Genomic DNA, 12988 nt, shown 5'->3' on the forward strand with positions numbered 1-12988 from the left:
TGGAAACACAGACGGACGGTCGTTAGGAGAGGGGTGGAAGTCATGCAGGACCACAGACTCACAACATTTTATAACAGGTGTAGTGACGCGTGGCGGACAGCAGGTGGCGCACTTTTGTTTTCATGCCAGGGTGGTGAGTCATGTTCCTGTTATGTTCACACTTTTCTCGGTTTCTAACACAAAGCTGCAGCTCTGTAATGTAACACGGATCCATCATCGGGGCACCAGACAGATTTTTCCCAAAGCTTCCAGAGAATTCCTGGTAAAGACGGAAGACGATGGGAACAAACGCGTGAACGTGCTGCAGTCTGTGAGTGTGTCTGTCATCAGTGAAAGTTTTTACAGCGTCAGAGAAAGTCTGCATGTTAGAACCAACATGTTAAAGCTCGTACTAAACAACAGCAGGATCCCAGCTCACAGGAGCAATTTCACTGGAAAACTCTGGAGACGCACAAATCTGCCGCCATCACTCATTTCCTGCAGATTCTCACGTTCACGCTTTAAGGCCAACAAATACGTTTGACACCATTCAGCTCAGAACAAACACAAAGAAGAAGAAGAGACGACAGACCCTCGGAGCAGCTTCAGACACAAACAGGAAGTCGAACCCAAACAGATTCCAAATTGTCGTCCCGGCAAATGTAATCAAACACTGAGCGAGACCGCCGCAGCGGGGACGGCGGTGTCGCCATCACGGGCGACAGCAAGAGGCCGATAGATCAGTGACAGCAAAGTTCAAGATGACGGCCGCGGCAACAGCTCGCCTTTATAAACACGCACAACGTTTACAGTGACACAACACAAATGCTGCTTTTCACAATAAAAGCCTAAAGAACTACATTCATGTTTATTCTCAACAGCTGTGGAACCCACAGACTGTACGTAGAAGATGGAGACCCACCTTACAGTTAATGACATCAAAGATAAATAATAAAAAACAAAAATGTATTGTAAAATGTAATTTATTAAAATAACACGCACGCTCAACTCGGATGCTTTTATTTGGGAGGCGTTCATCCCGCCCTCCTTCCTGCTTGTCGGCTCACACATTATTGAATTATTGGACCACTAACTGCTGCTCTACCCCCTCCCCCCCCTGGAGCCACAAAACTACGGGTAATTTATAAATTGATATCTTGGCAAGTGCTCCCTCCATCTCCTCCATTACGGCTCTCCGGTGTCAAACTCCTCCCGGCGGTTTGCCGCTCTTCATCCCTCGCTCTCCTGGCGCTCGGCCATCAGTGCGTCCTCTCTGCGTAATGCATTCTCTCATTCAGATTTATGCTCTCAACCGTGCATTTACTTAAATGTCTCTTCCTGTCTCTCCTTATTTAATCCTCTTATGGCTTTGCTTCCATTACAGCCTCTCTGCTTCAGCCCGCTGCTCCGCAGGAAGAGGAGCTGATGGAATGTGAGATCCTCGGCTTTGTGCCGAGATCTTCTCAGATGTCACAGACGAACGTCCGCAGGAAGAATTCGTGGTTTCTCATTTTTATTTGTCTGGAGAAAACATATAAAACTGCATCTGTACAGGCCGCTCGCTCTCAGCTCCACTCCTTCCTCGCCAATCAGATCGCCGCTATTCTCGGCGTCATTCGGCCGTCTCGGACAGACTCCACCACCTCTGCGAGCTGCAGCAGGTGGAGAGGTGGTTGTTGAGCCACTGAGCAGAACCAGAACCTGGACCAACAGAAGGACGTGGAGCCCGCCAAAGAGGGACGGCGGTCTCTAATCCCACGGGAATGACTGATGGCTGGTCAGAGTGAAAGCCAAACCCGACACTAGGCCTGTGCGATACGACCAAACTCTCATATCCCGAGAGACATTTCTCATCCCGATAACGATATGAATCACACAATAATGCATTTTCTGTAAATTCTGTGAATCTCGGGCAGCTCGACTGGCGTGAAGTGTTTCCAGCTGCGCGTCGTGTAGCTGGAGTCGAGTGTTTTGACACTCGAAACGATACATTTTTAGATATAAGTTGTAACGGCGCCGTTTTCTTTGTGAGTATTTATGACACGGCGTGCTGCGGGGAAAAGCCTGTTCTAACGTTTGAGTCTGAGGTTTATTTTGAGCTCCTGACGACTCTTTTTGCTTCTCATCCACAAACTCTCTGCACACTCTGTCATGTGATTCTTGCGCAGGTGGTTTGCAGTGTTTGAGTCTGTGGTGGGGCCGGTTTCCTGCATAATTTGCATAGTATCAGTTTTCTGGTCTGTGTTTCATAACCAAACCATGTCCAGAATAGGGCTGTTCCTAATAAAGTGGCTGGAGTGTGTGTGAAGGTTAGACTGATGGTGAGAACTAGGGCTGTCACGATTAGTCAACTAGTCACGATTACGTCGACTATCAAAATCGTCGACGACTGATTTAATAGTCGACGCGTCGTTTGAAGCTTTGTAAGATCCTGAAAGATGCAGGAATAAGTAGCAGGATTTAAGAGTGTAATAACGGACTGAAACAGAAGATGGCAGCACTGCATGTACAAGGATGCCAGCTGCCGTTAAACCCCGAAGAAGAAGAAGAAGCAACCTCCGGCATCATAGCTGTGTCCAAATTCAGGAGCCGCATCCTCCAGAGGGCGCATTTGTAGGCTGATTACAGGACACGACGAAGACTGTCCAAATTCAAAGACTCCTCCAAATCCTTTTCCCCAGATTTGAAGGATGCTGGTGTAAAACCTTCGTGGCCCAACATATCCCAGGATTCATAGCGCGGCCCAGCCAATTCCCGTTTCCAACAATGGTGGCAGCTACTTAGTTTTAATATTACTCTTATTATTCTTTCTGGGTCACAAAATAAACATTTAACTTATTTTCAGGCGAGAAAGTAGCTGTGTAAACCTCAAATATCTGCTCGGTTTATCAAGACATCACCGACGTTTTCGGAGACGTCTGCTACCCACCAGCTCGATAGCTAGCCGGGAGCTCGAGGGTCACTGAAGCCGCCGAGAACGGCAAACTCCCGGCAAATCGTTTTCAGATCACCGCGGAGTTTTGCTACTCAGGTTAAACATATATAAGTCACTTAGACAACCTAAAAATGTTATTGTTTGGCTTTTTTTAGTATTTTATTTGTTCCTGAGTAAATCGGTTTGGCTGAGATTAAAGTTATTAGATTAAATAAAACTTTATTAATCCCCCGGGTGGTTTTCACACAGCTGAATAAACGTCAAACAGAAAAGTGTGAGACGGTCGAGAGTTTCCTCCAGTGTCCTGTTATATTTTAGACCGCAAGGAGCAGACGGACAAGTTTATTCAACTCCACCGAGACAACGGTGACGCGGCTGTGAACCATCCCAGTTCACAGCCGTTTACTTCCGGCCTACCCGACCTTCTGAGGACCCGGCCCACGTAGACCGTGAAGGCCGGGTCCTCGGGAGGATGCAGCCCATGAATTTGGGCACGACCGACGGCTGAGTTTATTAAACTCCACCGAGACAATCTGGACATTTAATTAAAAGTTTGATAAACTATCATCTGCTCTTTATTTTTAGTTAGCATACACTGAAACACTTCAATGCTGGCTGTAATCAGCTGTTTCATGTCTAATGGATGCATCATCTGATTAGTCGACGAATCGTTTGTGGCAGCCCTGGTCCAGAACCAGAACAGCCTGTGGACTCTGGACTCTGTCTCAGGATGTTGTCCTTCTGGAGCTTCAGGACTTTGGTTCCTTTACATTTGTTTCGTTCCTTCATCCAGTTAAAAATGTAACCGTGGTTCAACTTTCAGACTGATGGGTTCCTCTCCTCCTGGAAACCTTTACTTCGTCTGCTCCAACAATTTTGACTCAACCGTCCAGAAAACAGACGGTACTGTTGTGAGTCCACAGACGTCACCCTCACAGTCACTGCCTGTCAGTAGCTCTGCTCTGCCTCAGTTTGATTACAGCGCCACGACCGGCTTCTCCCCTGTGAGCAGGACTTGGTGGTGGTGGGTGGAGATCTGCCTCCACCCGGCTCTCTGTGGGTTAGATTTATTATCATTTGTCTTTTCTGATGAGCACAGAGTCGCCGCTTCCACCATCGTCCGTTTGTTTCTCCGCTCGCTGCTGAAAATAACCTCGGAATTTCCCTCTGACGATCCAGCCTTTATAACCCGACCTCCAAATATTTTACCCATGTGTGAGGTCATCAGGGGATTGTTCCTCGTACGGTGGAAACCTTCCCTTCTGCTGCTTCCTGTTACTTTTTCCTTTTATTACAGTTATTGTTGATACAGTAGTCCAGCCTCGGGAGGAAACGCCACAATGGAACAAGCGATAAAGACCTTTAAGGTGGAACTTTAAGGTGGAACTTCAAGGTTGATGCTAAAACGCAGACGTGGCGGTGCCCACGCTTCCTGCCTGAACCCTTTCCCCCATAAAGACGGCCTCAATGACAAATTGTGAAACCTCAGCGTGCATCAATAAAGTCGTGCTTTGGTGACCATTAGAGCGGTTTGTGCGTTTTTCTCGGGGTATCTGCAGAGAGCGCCCTCGCTCACTCAAGCAGCCTCAGCAGAGCGTCAACGGTTACTGAAGCCAGTCTTCAAGAGTCCATGACAGTCGACGCCATTTTAAAACCTGTGCCTGCGTTAACCAGCTACAGGAAGCGCCTCCACTCACTCAGTGAAACCAAAATGACACAAACAGCTGTGATAAGCAGACGCGGTTTCTTTGGTTGGAAAAGGAAGTCGAACAAAAAACCAAAAGGGGAATTTCTGATGTAATATTTGATTTCGTGTCATTTAAGAAAACTTCTGTATTCCTAAGAACAGAAATGACAAACATTTTTAAACAGCGATGACGTGACGCGTGGGCATCAGCGAGTCTCCATAAATAAATCTGCACGTCTTGATGTGCGTTCCCGGGAATGTTTGATCTGGAGGTTTCTGCATCAGAGCGACGAGGCTCCTGCAGATCCAGCTGGAAAGGTTGGATGCTCTCTGATAGGAACCTACGTATGACACAGTCACATGACTAACCGGGTGGTGGTTTCATTTCTTTATTCCCAGTTCATGATGCACCATGTTTGTACCTTTGAGCACAAACCCAGAAAGGCACTAAAAATAAAACTACAGAGCAAAGTTAGTGGATGTGACTCAGCTGTTGTCAGGGGAGTTTTCCAGTGAATGAATCCCCCACGTAGTGGAATATTTACTGCTCCATTTTGGTCCCTCCTGTGAATGTGGGCGAGGGTCGGGACTCTTTGGGACTTCCTGACACGTCAGTGTCATTTCAACTCTTGTGGGAGTCAACGTGAAACCGGGGGCTCAGTTTACTCCTCTGGGTGCTGGAGGTGTCGCTGTGTGAGTGACCTGCTGCTGAACAGGAAACTGAGTCAAGTGGAGTCAAGTGATCTGAGAGCACGAAACTTCCTGAAGCCTCAGTGTCCTCAGACATTTACTGCAGATTTAAAAAGAGGGTTTAGAGGCTTTTACTGTGAAAAAAGTGCATTTCAGCAAATGCGCTCCACATTTACCTGGTACAGCTCAACTAGGCCCCGCCCTGCACGTCCAGCATTATTAAATTCATAAAGTTTACTGCAAATATGAAATGTTATGTTTAAGATAAAGGAGAATATTTGGTTCCGAGTCGTAATTTAAAACTTTCGATACAAACAAACGATCCGACTGTCATCAGGCATCTGTTTCCACAGGATGTAATCAGAGTACGTCAGAGTCACCTGTCGACAGGTCATCGTGTACACGCCTGGTTTCTGAGACTGCAGTACTCACAGAGGGCTTTTATCTTCCACATCAGTGTCTTGTAAGAGTCGCAGAGACCGAGGACGTTTGTGCTGAATGACAAACGAAGTGTGAAGATCTGCGAGAGCTTCAGAGCTCGATGGAGTCCGTGAGAGAGAAGTTCAGACCACGGGTGATCACACACACAAACTACACCCTTTTTGGCTCCTACCTCAATGCACACTGTGCTGTCGATCTTACGTGCTGCACAATAATGTTTAATATTTAGTAGTTACTGTCATATTCCCATATATCATTGTGATGTGGTTTATTGTATTACTCTCGTTTTCTTCTGCTTGTTTTCTTTTTTTTCTTTCTCAACAGGTGATCCAGGTGATCGATATATGTATTTATTTTTTTATTTATTTATTTTTTTTCTTCTGCTTATTCTGTTGGTTTTTGTTTTTTTGCCCTTCTCCCCCGTCCCTCTTCTCAACTGTCTTTCTTTCCCTCTTTCTTTCTCCCTTTTCTTTCCCCCAGTCAAATCTGTCCCGTATTCAGCAAGTGAAAATAAAATAAAGAATAAAAGGTGAATCAAATGGACCATTACGGCAAAGCTGGGATGGTCAATTTGGTAAAGAAAAACCGTTGGGCATCTTTCTTCGCCTTTAGACAATAATTCTGATGGCAAAAGAGCCAAACGGGACAGGCAAAAAAAAGAAAAAAAAAAAAAAAAAAAAAAAAAAAAAAAGAGAAGTTCAGACCAAACTTTCAGCCGTCCCTGACCGAACGTTCGCCACGAGCTGGTGAATAAATGAAGACTGATTATCTGATGGATGCGAGCCTCTGCCGCTGACAGCATTCACTCACACTGACTTATTACAATGATTATTACATCATACACGGGCCTTGCAGATGAACCAAGAGTAAGTAGGTAAGTAGCTTACTCTTAGCATATTCATACCATTCTTCTACACGTGCGTCACAGCGCCATTAACGCCTCGCTCCAGAGCTCAGAGCGAGCGCCATGCTAACTTTCCATCAGCAGCAGCTGAGCTCTCAAAGACGACTTATGCAAAGAGGAATTATTCTGATCTTACAGAGCAGCTTTGCATGATTAACAGTTTGAAATATTCAAAATAATCCTCTGACACTGGGCCTCAGCTCATCCTCCGCAACACGCCATTTTAGCTCCTCCCTCTTTGAGACAACTTTCTTTTAATTGGCTACAACTCACAAAGAAAAAAGGGTGTGGCTTCTATCCCGGTTCTGTGACATCATTCAGATCCAAGAGTAGAAAAAACACCATCAGAAACTTTCTGTTTAATTGGAACATCTACCATTGGAACAGGAAGTACATGACAGGAAGTCATTTCAAAATAAAGTTCTCAACGTTCCACTTTGTGACAAAGACAGCAGAGCTGTTGGGACGATCCAGTGCAAGTTTCACAAGATGAATGTACGTCTGACTCATCAGGTTACACTTCTCTATTCTTTCCAGTAAGTCTGATTTTTAAAAAAGCATTTGTGAGGTCAGATAAAATTCTTACTAACTGTGCAATAAAAGATTATGCAACCTGCAGGAAACCAAACCCCTGACTCCTCAATCACTGAGAAATCTGCAGCACGGCAGTGGAGGAAGTGAGAAATCGTGTCTGAGCAACATTCGTTTCTCCAGAATTCATTTTTAGACATTTCACGGCGACTATTCAGGCGTCTGTCGCTGCTTCAGAACACAGTTTAAAGTGTGTGCGTGTGTTTAATCGTGTAGAACGGCGAGAGGAGGGTCACTGTGTCTGTGAGCGCCGGGAGAAAGCAGAGAAACAGATGTAGGGGGAAAGATGGCGATGGAGCCGCGGAAAAATAAGTTGAGTTGAACGCTAAACACAACCAGATGGGGACGGAAAGCAGGAGCGAGCAAAGGAGACTCTCACAGAGGAGGGGGGAGGAGGGGTGGGGCCACGAGGAGGAGGAGCGAGTGAGGAATTTTTTCCTATCCCGACAGTGTTTTTTCCTCCCCTCCTCGGGAATGAGAGGGAGGCTTTATATAATGTGAGGGTGCAATCATCGAGGCCGCTGCAGAGAAAGTCCCTGAGTGGATCCTCTCTAATGAGCGCAGCTTTTCCCCTTTAACAACCGCAGCCTGACGGCGCCATCCAAACAGCCACGCCTTTATTTTCCCTGCGAGACTCTTCCTCACTTTTCTTTTGCTAAATCGCACCAGTTCTGCTTTTCCTGTAACGCCAGCTTTCATCTCTCCCTGCAGATGACTCACAGACGGGGGAACGACTCGGGTCACGGCCGTTTTTAAACGGGGTCACGTGACGGCCTGTGTGCGCTCCATCAGCGCTGATCACAAGTAGCTGTTGGTTTGGGCGCGGCGGGCTGAGCTCTCAAAACAGCCTCTGACCTACAAGTCACGAATACCACGAGAAGTTGAGAGCGTTCAGCTTCACTTCCTCCTGACTGTGTCACATGACGACTGCATTCATGCTGCGAATCCCACGCTCCACCCGAGTTGCAACATGGCGGCGTTACAAAACCTATTCGTGTCGTCCTCTGATGGTTCTGTCAGACGGCAGCACGGCCCCAGGACCTGCCATGATACCAGCACACACCTGGCCCCCTCCTCTGGATGACCACACTGACTGAGTTACAATGAAAAGGAGGAGCTGTTGGGTTGCAAAGCAGCTTGCAGAGGAAGCTGAAGCAGCTTTTTTTTTTTTTTTTTTTTTTTTTTTTTTTGATTGATATGTTTATTGATTAGCATTCAAATATCTCAGTGAAGACAGAACAAAGATTTACCACAAAGCAAGAAAGCATGAGACAAGGCTAATCAAAAGGTATTGGCTGAAGCATTTGCTTATTACGCCAACCCTTTTAACAAAAGATCTTTTAGCATGCAGCTCCTGTACACAGGGCTCGAAGCAAATAATAAAATTCAATTCAATTCAATTTCATTTATATAGCGCCAAATCACAACAAATGTCGCCTCAAGGCGCTTCATAGATACAGAGAAAAGCCCAACAATCATATGACCCCCTATGAGCAGCACTTTGGCGACAGTGGGAAGGAAAAACTCCCTTTTAACAGGAAGAAACCTCCGGCAGAACCCGGCTCAGGGAGGGGCGGCCATCTGCTGCGACCGGTTGGGGTGAGAGAAGGCAAACAAAGCAAAAACAAAACAAACAAACAAACAAACAAGAAAAAACACCACCACCTTAGTAAGTAACTACATCAAAGCAAAAGAATCAAGAGGTTTTCTGTTTTTTGTTTTTGTTTTTTTTTTTTTTGCTCTTTTCATTCTTGATATATATATTTTTCTAATACTCTATTTTTAAACATATTTTTAAACAAGGAAAATGAACTACACCTTTTTAAATCACTGTCATAACTATTCCACAGGTTAACTCCTCTAACAGAAACACATCTCTGCTTTATATTTGTCCTTATCTTGTTTTTTTTAAAGAAATCTGTTCCCCTTAAGTCATATCGACTCTCTCTGACTTTGAACAGCTTCTGAGTACTGGGGCAAAGCAAGCTATTTTGTGCTTTATACATTATCTGTGCCATTTTATATTCAACTAAATCATAAAATTTCAGGGTATTCGGATTAATAAACAAAATGTTAGTTGGTTCTATATAGTTTGATTGGTTTATAATTCTTATAGCTCTTTTTTGCAACTTGAAAATAGGAAGAGTGTTCGTTTTATATGCATTACCCCATATCTCCAGACAGTAAGTCATATATGGAAGCAACAGAGTACAATAGAGTGTGTATAATGATTTTTTGTTCAGGACATGCTTTTATAGAGAATAGCAATGGTTTTTGACATTTTTGTTTTCACATGGTTTATATGAGACTTCCAACTCAGCTTATCATCAATTATCACTCCAAGAAATTTATTTTCGTACACTCTTTCAATTTCAATTCCATTAACCCTGATTTTAGATACATTTTTCATTTGTCTAGTGCCAAAAATAATCAATTTTGTTTTCTTTATATTTAATGATAACTTATTTACATCAAACCAGTTTTTTAATATATTTAACTCCTTTTCCGCTGTAGTCAGAAGCTGTTCTAGGTTTTTACCTGAGCAATACAGAGTGGTATCATCAGCAAACAATACACATTTTAACAGTTTGGAAATGCTACATATGTCATTTATGTATAATATAAATAATTTAGGGCCCAGCACAGAGCCCTGAGGAACACCACAAGTTACCTTCAACTGCTTAGATTTTACATTATTGAATTCGACATATTGATATCTGTCATCCAGGTAACTTTTCATCCACTTGTATGCTAACCCTCTTATGCCATATCTCTCTAGTTTATTCATTAATATAGAATGATCAATCGTATCAAACGCCTTTTTTAAGTCTATAAAAACACCAACAGTATATTCCTTATTATCTATAGCATTAGATATCCCTTCTACAAGTTCCATCACTGCCATCGAAGTGGACCTTTTCACTCTAAAGCCATATTGGTTATCACTTAGGAGATTATGCTTCTCAATATATTTATCAAGTCTATTAACAAATAACTTTTCTAAATTTTTTGAGAACTGTGGGAGCAGTGATATTGGCCTATAATTGGTAAACTGACTTCTCTCTCCGTTTTTATGGATTGGAATAACTTTTGCTATTTTCATTTGTGAGGGAAACACACCAGTTTGAAAGGACAGATTACAAATGTATGCGAAAGGTTGCACTATATATTCTATAATACTTTTAACTAATATCATGTCAATACCAAAACAGTCAGTGGACTTTTTATTTTTAAATGTCTTCACAATGTTAATTATTTCTCTATGAGTTACAGCACCAATAAACATGGAGGACACATTCTGAGTAATATGTTTATTTAGGTCGTTATTATTTCTTGACTCTGGAATTTCTTTTGCTAAATTAAAGCCAACATTTACAAAGAAATCATTAAATTAATTTGCAATGTCTTTAGTTTTATCAAGCACAATATCTTTACCTTTTTTAAAATAATCTGGATAATTCTTATTTTTTGAGCCCTTTTTGATTATACTATTTAATATCCTCCATGTTTCTTGTGTGTTACTTCTACTTTGCTCCAATAATTTGTGGTAATATTCTTTCTTACTTGTTCTTATAATATTTACTAATCTATTTTTATATAACTTGTACTTTATTTCAGCATCTTTTGTCCTCTGTTTTATGAATCTCTTATATAGATTATTTTTCTTTTTACATGCATCTTCTATCCCCTTTGTGATCCATGGCTTATTTGATCTGTGATGCTTTCTAGTGATTTTCATTAAAGGACAATGTTTTTCATATAGTGAAATTACAGTTGATAAGAATGCATCATATGCACTATTTGAATCTTCATTTGCAAAAACCTCAGTCCAATTGTGTTCCTTTAAGTCCACCTGGAGGGCAGCAATGGCTCCTGTTGTTCTAAGTCGTATCATATCAAATATTTGATTCTTTTGTTTAGTTTTAATCCCAAAATAATTTTGAAAAATTGCAAAAACAGGAAGATGATCGCTTGTATCAGTTATAAGAAGTACTATTTCATGGTCAATTTTATTTGTGAATATATTATCTATCAATGTAGCTGTATCAATTGTTATTCTACTTGGTTTTATAATTACAGGGAAAAGGGAGTTACTATACATTGCACTGATGAAATCTGTTGTTTTCTGATGTCCATTTGGGTTTAGCAAATCTATATTAAAATCACCACAAATTATTTGCACTTTTTTATCATTTAGGTTGCTAAACATAGCAGCAAGTTTTTCATTGAATGTCTCAAGGCATGAACCTGGTGTCCTATAGATGCAACTTATAATTATATTGTTAGCTTTTTCAACATGGATTTCAATAGTAACACATTCCAATACGTTATCTATGGTGCTTGACATACATTCAATCAGACTACATTTCAAAACTTTATCTACATATAAGGCAACACCGCCTCCTTTTTTATTCACCCTGTTCATTGTAAATAATTCGTATCCTTCCAGTCCCATTTCACTAACTTTCTCATTATCGAGCCATGTTTCTGATATTGCAATTATATTAAACTTTTTTAACTTACTTAAACATTCTGTAATTTTAGAAAATTTTTTATACAGGCTTCTACTATTGAAATGTATGACCGACAATGCATTTGCCATTTTAATATTCATATTGAATTGGTCATCCGTATAGTACTCACAAGTATTATTGGTGTTATTGTAGAAGTGGGTATCTGGGTCAATGCTACTTTCAGGGTCATGCATGTTGTGCTCTGCATAGTTAAACGTTTTGAAGTTCGTTTTCTCAGCGTGTGTGGCAAAATAACCACCTTGACAGTCCTTTTCATAATCAAATTCTTCCTCTTCAATATCTCTGAATGGAAACCTATAATCTGTGTCCAAACTTGTCATTTATGTGTTTTTGTTTTTGTTGTTGTTTTATGAGCCGTAAGGCCAGAAACACTTTCCATACCCATTGTTCATTATCCAATTGTCACTTTTCCAATAGATTCCAGAGCAGATTCCTGATTATTTATATTGCTCTAAGTCTTTGAGTTCTCTTATCATCACAACTTTCGCTTCTTTGGGATTGCCATTTAGTCTTATCATTACTTTGCAGTTCCTCGTCCATGTCGCTTGTATCTTATTTTGTTTTCTCAGGCTGCGTGCCTGTCTTGCAATTTCAGCAGTCTTTTTCGTTAAATGTTCATTTAAATACACACCAGTCCCTTTAAGCTTCTTACCCTGTTTCAGTAACTCAATCTTTGTTTTGCGACTCACAAACCGAAGAATAATTGATGGCTTTGTTTTACTGTCTTTCCTGGGGAGCGTGTGGCATGCTGCAATATGATGGCTCTGAATACTTACATTCTTCGTTTGAAGGAATTTTATCACTTGCTGTTCAAGCGTTTGCAGCTCCTCTACCGGGGCATCTTCACCGTCTTTACCTCCCCCAGCTGTTACTCCGGCGTAGGTTCGGTGTTGCGTCTCCAGTCCACTTATGACTAAATCATCCATTCTTGTGTATTGTTCAAGGTCCTCGATTCGCCGTTCCAAGTCGTCTATTTTCTTGTCCTTGTCCTTTATGAGGTTTTTTAGTTGTTTTATTTCATCCATTAGGTCATGTAGCATACCTTGTTGTTTAGCCACTTTGCTCAGTTCATCAGACATGAGGACATGATTAAGAAGTGGGCTCTGAATGCTCCACCAACAGGAGCTTCCATACTGTGTGTTTGTGACAGAACTGCACGGCACGAATGGCCCCGCCTCTCTGCACTGGACTCACTGGGATGTTCAAAAACCAGTCTGGCTTTCGCT

At 42.1% G+C, this 12988-nt stretch overlaps 1 protein-coding gene and 1 long non-coding RNA gene across 3 annotated transcripts in view; both read right to left on the reverse strand.

Moving 5' to 3' along the window:
* The window catches only part of LOC146526306 (CD81 antigen-like), a 33008-nt gene that overhangs the window by 6880 nt on the left and 13140 nt on the right, over positions 1-12988 (reverse strand). The window lies entirely within an intron of this gene.
* Positions 6-5895, reverse strand: LOC146526307 (uncharacterized). Its single transcript, XR_014873334.1, has 3 exons — positions 3434-5895; positions 2332-3264; positions 6-2253 (listed from the first exon to the last, which is right to left on the reverse strand). It is a non-coding gene; the product is annotated as an uncharacterized LOC146526307 (long non-coding RNA).

Source organism: Neolamprologus multifasciatus, chromosome 1 (assembly GCF_963576455.1).
Source record: "Neolamprologus multifasciatus chromosome 1, fNeoMul1.2, whole genome shotgun sequence".
NCBI lineage: Eukaryota > Metazoa > Chordata > Actinopteri > Cichliformes > Cichlidae > Neolamprologus > Neolamprologus multifasciatus.